Source organism: Dermacentor variabilis, chromosome 2 (assembly GCF_050947875.1).
Source record: "Dermacentor variabilis isolate Ectoservices chromosome 2, ASM5094787v1, whole genome shotgun sequence".
Taxonomy (NCBI): Eukaryota; Metazoa; Arthropoda; class Arachnida; order Ixodida; family Ixodidae; genus Dermacentor; species Dermacentor variabilis.
This window is the reverse complement of record NC_134569.1, coordinates 21,462,443-21,478,393: the sequence shown is the minus strand read 5'-3', so window position 1 is coordinate 21,478,393 and position 15,951 is coordinate 21,462,443. Positions and strand designations below refer to the sequence as shown.

The 15,951-nt window shown below is 48.3% G+C and overlaps 1 protein-coding gene across 1 annotated transcript in view; it reads left to right on the top strand.

The window, feature by feature from the left end:
* Nucleotides 1-2,417: 2,417 nt before the first annotated feature.
* The window catches only part of CalpC (calpain C), a 99,156-nt gene continuing 85,622 nt past the window's right edge, over nt 2,418-15,951 (top strand). Inside the window, exon 1 of the mRNA XM_075679882.1 lies at nt 2,418-2,860. The gene's annotated coding sequence lies outside the window, so the exon portion shown is untranslated. The remainder of the gene's footprint in view (nt 2,861-15,951) is intronic.

Here is a 15,951-nt window from a genome sequence, read left to right as displayed (position 1 = left end):
GTCGGTTTTCGCAATTATCTTGCGTAACGCAGTGCCGTTGCCACCGCGTGATTCTATAAACATACCCAGGACTCTGATGGTGTCGACCCTGGGTATCGGGTCACCGCTCCGAGTGAACAGGTGAATGTCACTTTCCGAGGCCGGTTTCCAGCCCTTGGGTCTGCGGCCTTTTTCTTTTCTATAAAGGAGAAGCTCAGATTTGGTCGGGGACCATCTGAGTCCGGTGGGTAGCAGGTACTGCTCCGTGACGTCTACTGCCTCTTGCATGGCGCTTTCCACTTGAACTTCACTACCGCCGGTGCACCAGATGGTAAGAGCATCGCATGCTTAATTCGAAGACGTGGGTTCGTATCCCACTTACGGCTGATTGTTATAAATGTGAAGCTTTCTTGGCGCACATTTGCCACTTTGACAGTGTCTGTCTGTCTGTCTGTCTGTCTGTCTGTCTGTCTGTCTGTCTGTCTGTCTGTCTGTCTGTCTGTCTGTCTGTCTGTCTGTCTGTCTGTCTGTCTGTCTGTCTGTCTGTCTGTCCGTTCGTCCGCTCGTCCGCCTGCGTCTTGGAGCTCTCATCGTTGTTCGTTAATTTGGTATGTACCAAAATTGGCATAGTATGACATTCGTGTGTGACGAACATAAACGATCGGTCATGACATTAATATCTTGACATGCGTGATATGTAGGTCATGAAACAGTCGCCTACGTCTTGGTGCTCTCGTTGTCGTTTCGTTAACTTGGTAGACCTGCTTCGCATAACATCGACTCCCACGGGGTGCGGGATCTGCCGGTTTTCTTCAATCTACTTTCAGTTCCATTTATTTATTGTTTCTTCAATTCAGTTAGGACCTACAAATAATTTCCCCTGTGCTCTCCTTCGTGCCATTGTTTGGGGACTTTTTGTGATAGGATGAATAAAAATCAGGCCTCTCCGTTTCCCTTTATTATATATATATATATATATATATATATATATATGTATATATATTCCGTTTGGCTTCGCAGAGGAGCCAAACGGAATTGTACCACGGCATTGAGTAACCATCTGGAGTGTCGTGCGCAAGGTGTTCGCACGTTGTGTACAACACCGCTGTTCCCTCTAATGAACAGATCGTTAGATTTTTCAATCTTTCTGCTGACCTCTTTACATGAAAACGAAGGAGATGACCGATGAAAATTTTGGGAAAGCAATTGTTGTAGTCAAGCTAAACAGTGTTGAATGGCTGCAGAGGACGCACCTAAATAGCCTGGCCAACTCGTTCTATTTACTGTATTTGTGCAATGTTAACAAAGATAACAAAGCAATGTACAAGTAATCTATTAAATATTATTAGTTGCTAAATTGTACTTTTATGCAACAGTAATTGGTCGCTGTAATCAATTATATTTTTGAATGAAGTGATTGCATTCGGTTATTTTTTCTGTAATGTGTACGAGTCTGATAGAGGGCGAAAGCGAAAGGAAACGTTTATTATGACGTCGATTCCGAAGATCGCTTAGCGCACTCAGACCACGGACGATGTTCTGTTTACGTATTTCCACGGCTGGCACTCACCACTGATCTGTGAGGTATAGCAACGGCAATGACAGCCTCTCGACAGAGCGAGCGATATACGTTGCCGTTCACCAAAAGACAAAATTAATAGAAATCGGAGAAGTGTCGAAAACTGAGCCTGTTGGTACATATCTATGTGACAGTTCATGGGAACAGTGCAAAAGCATGGGACAAGATTATGCAACATGAGCGCCGACGGGGCGAAGATGCGCAAAATTCATATTCAGTAAACTGAGACACTAAATAGTAACCTAACAGTCGGAGCGCGGAGTTATGCCACCTTATCTGAAGACCGAACTATCTAAACACTTCAACTCCTTGTCAAAATCGTTGGCAACTTCTTTGATGCAGCTTCGTACGATTGCACATCGAATTTTGAGCAAGCCCTACAATTTAATTACTTGGCCCGCAATCGTTCGCTCGTTGCTCGTGATAGCACCCGATGCGCTGACTAGACAATCACCGTGGAGATGGCACATCGGGGCAGCACTTACGTAAGAGAAGTTATGTTAACACAGGTCCTAGTTCTTGGAAAAGAAAGCAGCACTTGTAATTGTGACTACCGAACACTGATCCTTGCCCATGTTGTGATAGGCCACGCATGGCCCAGCGTCGCCCACCAGCGGCCGCCTGCAGCATGGTGGTACCTTGCCCTACTCAGGTGCGGCACCAGCGTGCAACTGGCTTCGCCGCTCTCCTCACAACGCGTCTGCCAGCTGGGTAAGGGTGTGGAGAGCGAGCCCGTAATGGGGCCATCGGCGGTGCTCTCCTCTCACCAAGCAGACCGGGCCGGTGGCGACCCCCCCCCCCCCCCCCTCCCATCTCGGAGCAGAGAGCGGCAGTCCAGGAGTCAGTCGGGGAACGCCGAACGGACAACCCAGCACGGGCCCTCTGCAGGCGTGATGGTTTCGGCGTGCGTGCAGCGACCGGGACGACGCGTTCGCCGGATTCTCTGCTGAGCGGGCCACGCTTCTGATCTGATCTGTCGGCTAGGGCGTCGGTGTTCGCGCGCCTGCGCCTCGTTGAAGGGCGACCTCGGAGGACCTGTTCGTGTCATCTGCCTGTTCGGTGCTCCCCACGTGAGTTCGTCGCTCCAAAGAGAGGGGTCGGTGTGGCTGCCTGAACCGAGCACGGCGAAGACCTCTGCTCGTGATCGGATAAGCTCAACAAGCGCCGGGCTTGTTGAGCCCAGAGGGGGAAAAGGTGTGCTGTGCGCCAAGTTACGATCGCTTGCTTCTCTGGTCCGCTGCGCTTGTGACTGCACTGACCCGGTGCCCATTTCGGAATACAAGTGCCTTCGGAAAGTAACGGGTGAGTGCACGCTTTACTGGAATGCTGTGAGTCGGTGAGCGTCTGCGTCGCTTGAAGTGTCCTAGCCCAACTCTCAGCGTGCAATGTTAAGTTCTTGTACATTTTAGGTTCAGATGCTAGGCCTTGATATCGTCCCACATGTTTAGAAGATTACACAAAATATTTAGGGGGGAAAACGGGGTGAGATGTAGCCCATCTGCAATGTTGAAGTGTGCATGCACACGCACTATAGTGAGAGATAAATAAGGGAGAAATGATATTCGCTTGAGCATTAGTTGATACACTTCTTACCTAGGTCTCCCTTAACGCATATTAAAAGGGTCTCTCCGTCACGTAAGATGTGCGTATTATTGAACTCTGTCAGAACGAGCACGCCTTCAGTAACTGCACACGAAATCGCTTAGTCGAAGCGTTGTCGTCGTCCTGTGGTTGACGTGGCCAACAGCATCCGCACAAACATTTATGCATCTTTCAAACCGCGTGGCACAACACGTAGTGCCCAGGAGGCTCTTGGCGCTGTGGAGGCAAGCGGATGCGCATCTGACTGTGGCACGGCGAGCGCGCTGATGTTTGCGCACGCAGCTGCGCGCGGTTTCTTGCATGGGCTATGCTTACTAGACGCGCTTTGGTCCGATGCACATGAGCTGCTTTAGAACAAGCTACTGTAGCGCGGTGTGTGCCTAGCTTGATTTTCTTCGCATCGATCTGCAGGGGGTGATGGTTAATACGTTCCGAGCGGCAAACGAAACGCAATGAAATGGCCGATCGTTGCGTATGAGGCGTGGAAGGTGTTCACTTTGTGAGACAAACCATATTACGGAATTATAATAAGTGAATGGCGTTCTAAATGCTTTTTCACCGTTGTTTTGAGGGCTGCCTTTTTAATTTGGCTGTAGACCCCCCCGCCTTTTTATTTTATCGCGCCTAGTGGAGTACTTGCCCTGATCACTTTCTGTGTAAAGGTCACATGGTGCTTCCGCTGGCGGGTGTGCGTAAGACAGTGTTTTCTGTTCTGTGTTGACTATATGGCCAGAATTCTGAAATTGGTGACTTCGACATACTTTTGGTGACGCACATGACACGGTCGTGGATTGTGGTATCAACAAAAGGAAATGACAGCAAAGCGTTTGTTATCAAGCACGCCAAAGAGCTCAGGCGGTTTCGAGGCTTTCCGCGTCTGAAAATACCAAATAGACATTCAATCCACGCGCATGTCACTATAGCGCTGCGTGCGAGCGATCGAGAGAACTTGGTGCCGCTGCAATAGCAACCTTACTTCTTATGTTCTCATAACGTTCGTATGTCACTCTGCACTGGTCATGTGCACCTGTTCATATTTTACGGCGCTTTGGAATAATCAACGCGCGGTGTCCCGGATGAATTACATTTTTCGCACGGATGAAGTCAGTATTCGTATAATTCGACAAACTTCAACGTACATACATTTATCACGTAAGACATGTGTAGATAATATTCTGAAAAGGACACCAGGCATATTCTAACTGGATTGCTTCTAACTGGATATGGAAGCGCATCCTGCTCCTGAGTCATTGTGCTGTTCATAAATGATTCTAGTATACCCACCGACTTGAAATAATGCATCTTAATTTATTATTATTATTATTATTATTATTATTATTATTATTATTATTATTATTATTATTATTATTATTATTATTATTATTATTATTATTGGCGGAGTGCTTAAAGCCTGCTTCACCTCCGCCGCGGGTATAGGCCCGACATTGCCCTATCTCCGGGATCGGCTCACGCACGCTCACCTTTTTTATTGCTGACGCACAAACACGAAAAATACACGGAACCCAAGCCATATAGAACTTCGCCCTAAAACATACAGATACTGGGCTAAACGCTTGCAAGAGCAGAATTATCAGCTATCTTGAAGACTACAACTCGAAGATCTTTAGCCAAGCTCGCTAGAGCTTACAGGCGCTGCTGTGCCTGCAGGCGTAGTATAGTGAAAGGAAACACTACCGCCAGAAAGCAGAGACTGCATTGACATTGTGTGTCACTGGAACACGCGGTGGCTCTGGGGAGGACGACGAATGGATTGACCCCGCCGCGTACATCAGTCGCTTTCGTGTTCACCTGTTCGCTGGAGGCGCACGCAATGTAAAAACGAGGGAAGTTCAGACAGAGGAAAAAGAGTGGCGTTAGTCCTGTTTGCGCAATTCTGCAAACCATGAAGTTGTACCCGCACTCATTCAATTTTAATGATTTAGTCAAACAAATGTTTTTTTTTTTATTGAAAAGCAGCATGGTCACTATAGGGAGAACAATAGAGTAACGGCAATATTGCAGTAAGAATAATATTGAAGCAAATCTGCCTGTTCTACAGGATGACTAACTCACGAGTGTGGCGTGGCCTAGTTTCTCATCGTTTGCATGTCTGATGGAACTGCTACAAGCGCCATGATTATGATAGATGCTTGTTTCGAAGCCTAGTGCCACAGAAACAATGAAATACAACTCACAATCGTGTGCCGAGGCTGTCATTCCTTTGTTGATGAACACTATTATGTTTACGCGGAGTTGCTCAACGACGTAGTCGGACGAAATACACCAAAATACAGCAAAAATATCCTCGCTAGACAGTAGAGAGCTGTCACCTCGCTTCTCTGTCAGAACGGTAAGAAACGAAGGAGAAGCTACCTATAGAGCTTGGAGCACCGCAAATGAAGTGACTTCTTCTCTATAGAACAATGCCTCTCGACCTGCGCTATCAGTTGTGGCTAAAAGTTTGGTGTAAACAGTCGGCAATAACATAACTGCGCTACCAGCCATCTAAACTTGTCGCACAAGTTGTGCGAGCATGCCTATGGCACGGTCTACTTGTTGCTGGAGTGCTCGATTACGCCTGCAAAGCGCAATGGTTGTTCGGCCGTCATTGAGCGTGACGGCTGGCGTTTTGTCTTTCCGTCGCGGATCGTAATCTGTCTATGTTTGCTCGCGTGGTTTCTGCGTAGTCGTTCCGGCTCCGGTGCTCTATCTACGAATGGTCGCATGGTTCGCTGCTTGCCTCCTTTTCCTGTTCTTGTCCTCTTCTTTCTCTGTTGTCCTTTCGTGACAGGTACGCGATGCACACAACGCACGGATAATGCTTGCTGCATTCACATTGTTCGTGTGTGTCGGCGTATTAGCGGGAAACAGCAGTGAAAGACAACAAAGGAATCCTGCAGTCGTAACAGGCCTGACGGCGAAGAAGCAGCCGATGAACTGATGAAAGCGCATTCCGCTGGCACAAAGGAAATATGCGCGGGACTCCTCGATTTTAGCAGTCGCGTACGTGGAGCACGCGGTGTTAAGACAGTGGGACCAATCGCTGCGGCGTTGCGTTTTCTCACTCGTCCGCTATTGTTACCGAGGTGGTTCCTTCCACGCGGAACAATTTCCAACTCGCCTCTTCAGCTCTTCCCCCTCATTTCCTGCCCTTGCAACTGTGGTCACAAACGAAGTGCATACATTGCATGGACCACACGCCCTACTGGCCTATTCGCTTCCTTGCATCTAATGACTTGATTTTGCTTTTACTTTTTGCCTGTCTTCGCAATTAATTTCGGACTTCCTGCTGGCCCTGCGAAGTTTGCCAACTCTAACTGCTATTGTCGCGTGCTTCTCGCGAAATGTACTCACTCAAGAATCTGCTCTTACGGTGCTTGGTATGAAGACAAGAAATAAGGGATATAACGAAGTATAGTGGACATACATGTGTGGAACGAGATCATGTCAATAAAAAAAAATAAAAAAATAAACTCCGAATCACCACACAGAAGGATTCACAGTGGGTAGACATTCTTTTGTAAGCAATGGATAGATGGACGTTATGAGCGTCCCCTTTGGAACGGGGCGTTGGGTTGCGCCACCAAGCTCTTGCTACTATGCTGCCTAATGTCCTACCTAGGTTAAACAATAAAACAAGAAAAAAAAACGCTATGAACTACCACACCCAAATTTTCTGATCCCCTAGTGCGAACGGTGCTTTTGTACGTCTCCGTCTTTTGTCGTTTCCCCACTTGTCTTCCACCAATCCTCCAATCGCCTTTTACTAATGCCTATTGCGGACATGTTTACTTTACCACTGCTCCCGTTGAACCCAAGGGCTTCAAGGAGGCCAGTGGTGCCTAAATAAATCGCTGGGTAGACGTCTTCACATTCTAATAAAACATGCTCCATAGTTTCCCTAGCTTTACCGCAGCAAGCACATGCTTCTTCTTCCTTCTTATATCTCGCTTTATAGGTGCGTGTTCTAAGGCATCCCGATCTCGCTGCGAAATGTAATGAGCTTCCCTTTGAGTTATCATAAATTGTTTCTTTCCTGATTTCTTTTTTTGCTCTTAAGTAGTTACTCATAGCAGGTTTCTTTTCCATTGCCGCCACCCATGAGATTTTGAGATGCTACCACCCACCATGAGCAAATTAGCAACGTGCAGCGCCCCCTCTCCCATCTTCTTTGCCATGCTGAAAAAAATTTAAGTAGCGGAAGACTGTTATGTAATCCGTCCGTATGAGGCAGATGCCATCGTCACACTGAACTTTACGTGACCCTTACATCCAAACCACAGTCCGCCAAATGAATCAAAATCTAAATATCTACGGGTTGTCTCGTCGTACTTGCTGTAGAAAAATGACGTAACAGGTGTCCCCGTCGTTCCCTTAATGCGTTCATGCAAATATCAGACACCAGGGTCAGTTTACTGCTCAGCCGTAGGTGACACAAACGTTCAGTATTACAATAATCATTTAAAAGAACACGCTAGTCACTGGAGAATGCCGAATTATGAAGCAGCATTCCAGAGCTGAGAAAAACACCTCGGCGGAACTGAGTTGTGGCCGGCGCATCACGTAAGCGACCACGAGCGATGCGTCGCATTGTGTGAACAATTGTTCCCAACGAGCGCATAAAGGGGCGTCGGCGGGAGTACGCGCACGCCGCGGGAATGGCGACGCGCCCCAAGATCGCGAGGCCTTCTCGCAGCGAGCCTGCAGAATGCACAAAGAATGATGGCTGGTTTTCATAATTAGAGAGGACTAGGTGGTCACGTGCGAGCGCGCTTACTTTAGTTCACCGTGCCCGGTGGCCGCGATCGGGCCATTTTTTCTTTGCTTATATCTCGCTCTTCTAGGTGCTGCTAGCGTGTTTCCTTTGGAGCTGGTGTAGCTTGATGAGGAAAGAGGAACGCGCAATTTTGTCTCTAGGGTATTTCTGCTCCTTCTGGCCGTGTTTTTGCTTTTTGTCCGTGCACAGCAAACAAAAAGAAAGCAGTGGTACAGACACGCCCCGAAAGAAGAGTCGTCGCGTATATGTTCTGTGCAGGGAGGTAAACATGAAATACTCGTGATCGCGTGCGTAAAGGAGCATTGAACGCCGCAGTCATACGCGTCCCGCACGCGTAGGCTTCTTCGCGGGCAGCGACGACAGCAGCTCTTTCGAGCTGCGTGCAACGGAACCTCCTCCCCTGTCGCTTGCGGTGAGCCCACTTCTGTTCCGAAGTTTCATGCTACTGTCAGTTGGATTCTAGCATTCTCTTTCATGAAAATTTGTCTTATACGTTGCGGATCTTCGCGGAGCACATTTCGTTAGCCGATGTCCCAGCTCTTCAAGAGCATGGTCAATCATTCGCCCTCTCTCAGCTGTACATGCTTGACACCTGGTCGTCTCCACATACGGTGGTGCCGGTTCTGATTCCCGGACTAGGATAATTGCGTCTCCAACTGCGAAGACTTTCTTCTCAAAGAAGCACGCTTCCGTGTAGTTTCCAAGCTTCGTGGTGCTTCCGGGTAAGCGCCAACGTCCCCTTTCGCACTTTCCCCGAATTTAAATATATAGCAGACCCACTTCCTGACTATTTTTCTTTTATTTACAGTTACTACTACTAAAACAACTCACAAGATATTTTTTGCATCTCGTCGTTCGTGCGCTCCTATAGCTTCTTCTGCTGGCGCTGAATAGGGTCACTGTTAATCGCTTACTGAGTTAATCTCTTTAGCGCCGCGCTTGCTGGTTCCGAACCTTAACTGAAAAATGATTATGGTCATCATAATCACTATGATTGTGATGATGAAGAAGATGATTATGTGGTGATGATTTCTATAACAACTCCGGCACGTCGTATGCGTCGTCCTTTCACCCCTTCCACCTTTTCTCTGCGCTGTCCTATAGCAAACGGGGCTTAGTCGGCAGAGCACCGACCACGAAACCACAATGCTGAGTTGTGCGTTTTTCTTCTTTGTTTCTGTTTGTTTTTTTCGATAATGACCAGTTGGCGCGGAACTTCTCTGTCGTTTTACTGCTTGATACTGAGGATTCAATTTTAGACTTGACTATAGTACTAGCGCAGAGTTCGTTTCTGAAGTCATGACTGACGAAATTCTTCGGCAAGATTCTGCGATTACTTCAGTAATTTTTGACAGCTTGGTTGAGGCCTGGCTAACACCGCCTATTTCATGCATGCAAAAAAAAAAAAAAAACATGTGCACAAGTCCAGAAGTCTACAGGCATAATCAACTGCCGTTGGGCAAGAGTCAACTTTACCAAACAGTAATGAAAAGTATATTTTGAAACTTGCATTACGGACCGTCAGGATGATGTGCCTCGACAGAGAGAGAGAGAGAGAGAGAGAGAGAGAGAGAGAGAGAGAGAGAGCGAGAGAGAAATTCGTTGGTACTCATTCAAGGTTTTCAGGGTTGTCTGAACAGACCAATCAAACGCTCTCCTCGTTCATAGGAGGTCACTTTTGTTTGCTTGAAAAACAAATAACATAGCCTTCACTGAGCGGCTTGTCGTATATAATTGGCTGACAAGTGGCGAGGAGAACGCTGAAGTGGAGAGGGATTCACTAGCGCAGAGCCAGTGCACTGAAAATCGATAAGCGGATGAAGAGGATGGTGCCGGCGTCTGCGATTGGTCGGCTTTCCCTTACTTAGCTTGTGGTGGCTGGTCCAAACTCACGGCGGCATGCAAAGGAAGCTTAGGAATGACGCTAAAACTGACCCTCAGCAAAGAAGAGTTGGCAGAATGAGGTGGTAAACGTGCCGAAAAGGCTCGAAAACGTTACACGGCCACGCAAAAAGTTTTGTTATACGCAAATACACCCATGCTCTCCGGCAAGTGCGAGTAGCCAGCGTCTCAGCGATCGGCGGCAGCCATCTTTTATTCCTTTCGGAACGGGGCAGCCTGCGGCTATTCCGAAGAAAATTCAGTTTTGTTCGGCATATTAATGCATCTTTATCGCGTACACGTCACTTTGACGCGGTTAGCTTGTGCGGTTTTGTGACGTCGCGTGACAGGCAGGTGATGTGGGTGCAGCTCGAAAACTTTTGCCAATAGCCGAGAGCTAATGGCGAAAAGGGGTCGTATCAGAAATAACAGTTTTTCTTTTTTCTGTCAAATCATGCATAATCAGTGCGTACACATCATATCAGATGGGAAGGTATCGCGGTTTTTGTGACGTCGCGTGACAGACAGGTGAAGTGGGCGTGGTCGAAAAAAGTTTTTGACCAATCGTGGAGGGCTGAGAGCAGAATTGGAATAGTTTTACGTTATAGCGCCCTTGTTCAGCATTCCGGTTCGCACCTATGTCATGATGTAAATGCCTGCACACTGTTTTTAATGCTGAGGTGTCTGCCTAACGAGTTGTTTTACTTTTATCATTTGAAGAAACGTTGAGACCAGATATATGCAAGAGTTACTCGGGATTCGCTGCTTCCTTTAGGCTCAGTGACTATGGCCTTCTGTCGCCGTGCGCGCGGTCATGAGTTAGGTTCTTTACCGCGGCGGCCGCATTCAGATAAGGGCATAGTGCGAAGTCTTAGGTTTAGGTGCACGTAAAAGAGTCACAGGTAGTCGAAATTAATACGGAGCCTTGCAATACTGCAATACGGCTTTTATCACAAGCCACGCCTCAGTTTCTGGACGTTCAAGTTAAAACTCTGCGATTTACTTAAACGCCGTGAACCCAACGTATAGGCGCCGCGCGCACGTTGGGTTCACGCACTGCGCGACGATCGGCATTGTGCCAGCTTCCGGTCGCGCGATGTTTCGTCTCCAACGAGACCGCAGTCCCTCGTCGCAGGGGGCCAAACAAAGCCGCACAATGAGCAGGAAAGCCGAGCCACGAGACCTCGAACGGCGCACTCTCACGCGACGCGCAACCGTGGCTGCGACTCGCATGACACCGACGCGGCACGCTCTGCCAAGCGTGAAGATTGACAACTCTCTGCGCGCGCGCGCGCGGTCTCTCCATCGGCGCCACAAAACACACGCGAGGCCTCTGTGTGCGCATGCTTTGCTTTGTTCTGTGTTGCTCTCGCGGACCCGGCCTCGACATTACACGAAAAAACACGTAAAAATGCGAGCGGAGGGCTAAAAGAAAGCAGCCAACGGCCTTCTCCGTGCGCCCTTCGCTTGTCGAAACCACGGTTTCGCCTTTACGGCTTCGGCACGACGCGTCGTGCGACACGCCGAATTTCGCGTCGACGTATACGAAAGAGAAAATATAGTTATGCGACGTAAAGTGGCATTGTCTCGCACCGATTTTCCCAGTTGTGCTTTCTTGTAACCTTTTTAAAAGCCGCCCTACATTTTTTTTTTACCGTCCGTTCTATTCCACCGTTGTTCTTGGCGAGATCACTCGTCGTCGTCGCGAGCCTCGCATTAGATCCGCAGGCCTCGCTGCCCTGCTTTCAGTTTTGCGCCTGTGCGAGATGTTTCTCCGCTTCACTTTCGTCTTCCCGCTCGCCCGCTGTCGTGTGCATGTAGGCGCGTGCGCGCTGCCATTGTTGTGACGCACGTCCTCGCGGCCCGCTTTTGCGTTAGCGACTCGGGAGGGGGCGACGCAACGCGAGCGACCTGGGTGGCCTGCTGCATGACGCGGGACCACGTAGAGTCGCCGGGGCACGCAGTGACTGACTGGCCGAGAGCGCGCAACCAGACTGCATAAATGAATTGAAATCACCGCCAATGACCAGGCTAGGTCAGTATACTCGCGTGCGCGATGGCCGCCAGCGAAAGGAGTGTTACCCGGTAGAGAATTCCAAAGCTCGATTCTACATGGAAAAAAAAAGTCTATTTGAATGTGTCAGTACGAGCTTAAATAGATGTTATGTTTAAGGCATGCGAGCTACGGGTACAACTTGCGTTAGTAAATGTGATATAGTCACATTCAGAAAGACCAGAGGCGGAGTTATTAATTGCATATAAAAGTTTAAGGCTTCAATGCGATAACGTGAAAGTAATGGCTCAATGTTCAAAGATTGTTGAGCCTGTGTTGGCGAGGAACTGCGGCTGTACTTTTGGCAAATGAACGGATAAATTTTTGTTGAACGTTATTGAGCAAACCTATTTCCCATTATCCGTACGGGAACCAAACGACAGATGCATATTCTAGAACAGGGCGAATTCACAAACGCTGCACTCAGTCTTCGTGTAGTCTGCAATCTTAGTTTTGTACTCGACCAGTATTGTTCTAGGCAAATGAGGGTGTGGATAAGTTGATTCGAACAATCGGGCCATGCCATATGTGAATATTAAATGAATTAAGTATTTTGACTATAGCCATCACTTTGGCAAATGCTGTGTGGAATTACCCTGTGGAGGCTTCATTCGAAGAAAGCTTTATTTGCGCAGACGCGGCCGCCTTTCAGGCCACACTACATACAAGCCAGCCGAACATCAGGAATCCCGGAACTTGCACAGAACCACCTCATAAGAAGCTGTCACAGACAAATTTTGACACTTTCCTTCTTTAACACGGAAACGTTCATGTTGCATGTTGCACTGCTCGTTCCCCTTCGACATCTCGAAATCTTCCGCGTCTTGCAAGAAACAAGCCGCTAATTGCGCTCACTTCTATAATAATAATAAAAAAAATGTGTTGTGGCTCCTACGTGTTGGCGTAAGGAATACGGAAAAGCTGGCATACAACAATTTTGAAATTTTCAGTGATGTATGGGGAAGTGGCAGCGGTGTAGCGAGTGACTTCCGTCCGAGTGGGCTCAACCAATGGACGCGTTGCACGTGGCCTTGAGAATGTTCTTAGAACTGGTGCAAGAGGAGCAGGCCGCGCATGCCTCACGGCTGGGACAGCCTTGTGGACGGAGAAGAATGGGCGAGACGCGATCTGAAGTTGCGCGAGGCAGATGCGTATCTTGCACACACCTGCGGCAAGCTGGAAAAGACGAGCGATTTCGCAAGACGGCGCTAGTTGAATGCGCGCCAGCCGAGCTGTGCGCGCTGCATTCATTCTGGGCACCACCGCCGCGACAGCTTAGTTCGGCGAACAATTCGCGAAGGTGCGGCCGTAGCTGGTCCAGTATCAACCACGGACAATGTAGTCGTTCGGCTGCATCTGCGTGCAGTGCGACTTGGGCATCACATTCAAAGAGGAGAGATTGAACTGCAGTTATCTGCGTCACCACACATTCCTTTTTGCAATCTCTAGTTTAAATGTAACCTCCTAATCGATGCACTCTCTTATTTTGGCGTAGTTTCTTTAAAATGACAAGGAAAATAGAGAAAAAACGGCAAGTTTCTTTTACTGGTGGCCAGTGGCTGACACCCCAGCTAGCACGCTGTATGGTACATCTGAAAGATACGTGGTCCCAACGTCTGTGGTCTTTTGTAAGAACACGCAAACACATTCTCAAACATGTCAGTACACATGCGCGGCCAAGTGCACATATCCGCGCGCACAGCGAAAAGCTTTGAATATCGAGGCAGCCATCCGCCTACAGGTGCTAGGAGCAGTTTTCTCAGAGCATTAGAAAAGAACAATGACAAATAAATGTGCGAACAGTTAAAACAAATCAGGGAGCGTCAGTGTGCTGAGGAGTGTGTACATGAGCCGCAGATGTACTCCGTGTATTCGCGAGTAATGCTCTGTACCAACACACACGTGCATTTGAGCTGTGTGAATTCACAGACAGAACTTTCTGTCTCCGCTGGGCTATTACCTGAACGCAGCTTATTGTCACCATGCGCACGAGTCGATAAGACCACGCATACGATCAATATCATGCAATGGCGCAGCCAATTGACGAGACGAAGCGTATAGCCACTCCAAGGAGCACCCTTTCGTAGGCGGCAGAAAATCCCCTAGAAAGGGCGCGGTATTTGCATATGCAACAATTCATTTCTGTGTCCCTAGCCTCGTTATTGCGCCTCCCCCCCCCCTTTTTTTTTTCTCTCACCCATGCATTGTTCGGTAGTCGTTGTGCAACAACCTCAATTGTCGAGCGGCGGGCGAAACATTGAGGCGGGTGCGTGGCATTGTCAATGCAAGCGCTTTGCTTATACATGCCCTGCACAGCTTGGCGCCTTCATATTTGTTTAATCTACATCTGGAGCGGCCACTTTCCCCACCCCTTTGCCTCGCGTTGCTATAGGCTGCCACAGAAGGCAACTGTGTTCCAGTTTTCTGTTGCGGTGCTCGCAACCACGTACACTGCGTGCACATGACGGGTCTGCTTTCGATTGAATCACAATATCATTGCGCAAGTGCCTAGGCTTTCTAAATTATGCATGCCTCACATTGCGTGAGATAACATTTGAGCAATTAACTTCCGAAAAAACAATGTTATCGTTCATGGTTCAGTACAGTTAGCATCTTTTTAATTTTTCTTCTTGAGAGGTCTGCGCGCACTCAAATATATTAGTTTTCTTTTTTTTCCCTTTTTCTTGGCAGAAGCTACACTTCTTAATGGGAGCAGATTATCTGGCGCGACAGCTTATCGTCGTTTAAGAGAACATTAAAGCGGCACATAGGGCCAACCTTCCACTAAGTTTGTCGTCAGGAATCTGAATGACGAGCAACCGTTTTTCACAGTAGCGCACTAATTTTCTGTTGCATCTTTCATCTTCTGCTGAACTTGCAGGCCACAGTGCAACATGTTCTTCCCACGTGATTATATGTAGTAAGGCTCTGCATATATGAGTTCCTCTCTGAACGAACAGGGTTCGGCGTTTTCCGTTCTCATTTTTCCCCAAACTCAGTGTACTTTTCTGAGTTATTCTTTCCGCCAGAAAATTCTGTGTTTATCGGCGAATATGTTTTTCCAGATGAGCTGTCACCGGCTTTTTCTGGTGGATTATCTTTTCGCACGGAGCTTACGAGATTTTGTTGCACTAACCTCGTTGACACTGAAGCGTGCTGCATAACGGTGACTACTGTTCTTCCAACAGAGTAGTTCTGTCCAATGCACAATGTAGCAAATTTTTGGAGAAATAGCGCACTATACGCCATACGGCGTGTGTGACAATGCAGGAATTATGATTGAGAGCATTTGAAATGCGAACATGAACTGAGTTATAGTTTTTTGTAATATTATGTGACTACAGAGTGCCAACGAATATCAGAGAGAGAGAGAGAGAGAGAGAGAGAGAGAGAGAGAGAGAAGAAACACTAGGCAGATAACGACCCCGCGTTGGTATCACTGAACTTGCCCAAGTCGTGCATCGCAGTGGCCGCAGTGCGAAAACTTCAAGGGCTTCTCATTTCTGCTTCTCATTTTCAACCGTAGGTAAAACGAAATCAAATAAGAAAGAAAGAAAGGGTAAGTATTTATACAAGCGGCAGGCTATCGCATGACGTTGATCGCATGACGTTGACGTAGTCTGGCTCCATGCATAAGGGCGCAAGTATAGGCTGTTAAGAACGGCCAGCTGCAGTGCAAGTGTGCCAGCCATTTACGCCAGCGGTGGTAACCTCATCTTGAAACGCCGCCGCCAATCTCTAGCCTCGTCGCCGTTGCGAGTGAAGGAGTTCGACGAAGCAGGCTTTGTGCGCAACACGACAACGCCGCCCTGTTCTGCTATGAGTGGGGGAGTTGGCGCGGGAACGTCGACAGGGGCTCCTTCTTGCGTTCCGACCAAGACGCAAGACAATGTGCTACCCGGAACGGCTCAGAGTTCTACGAAGCCCCTCTGACGTCGGCTCCGGACCATTAAACCTGTGTGTATGTGCGGCACGTGTATGAGAGTCTTCATCCTCCTCCAACAGCCCTCATCCTCCTCCAAAAGGGCTGCTCTATGGTGACATTCCGTCCGCTTTGAATCAAGGGGGGGGGGGGGGGGC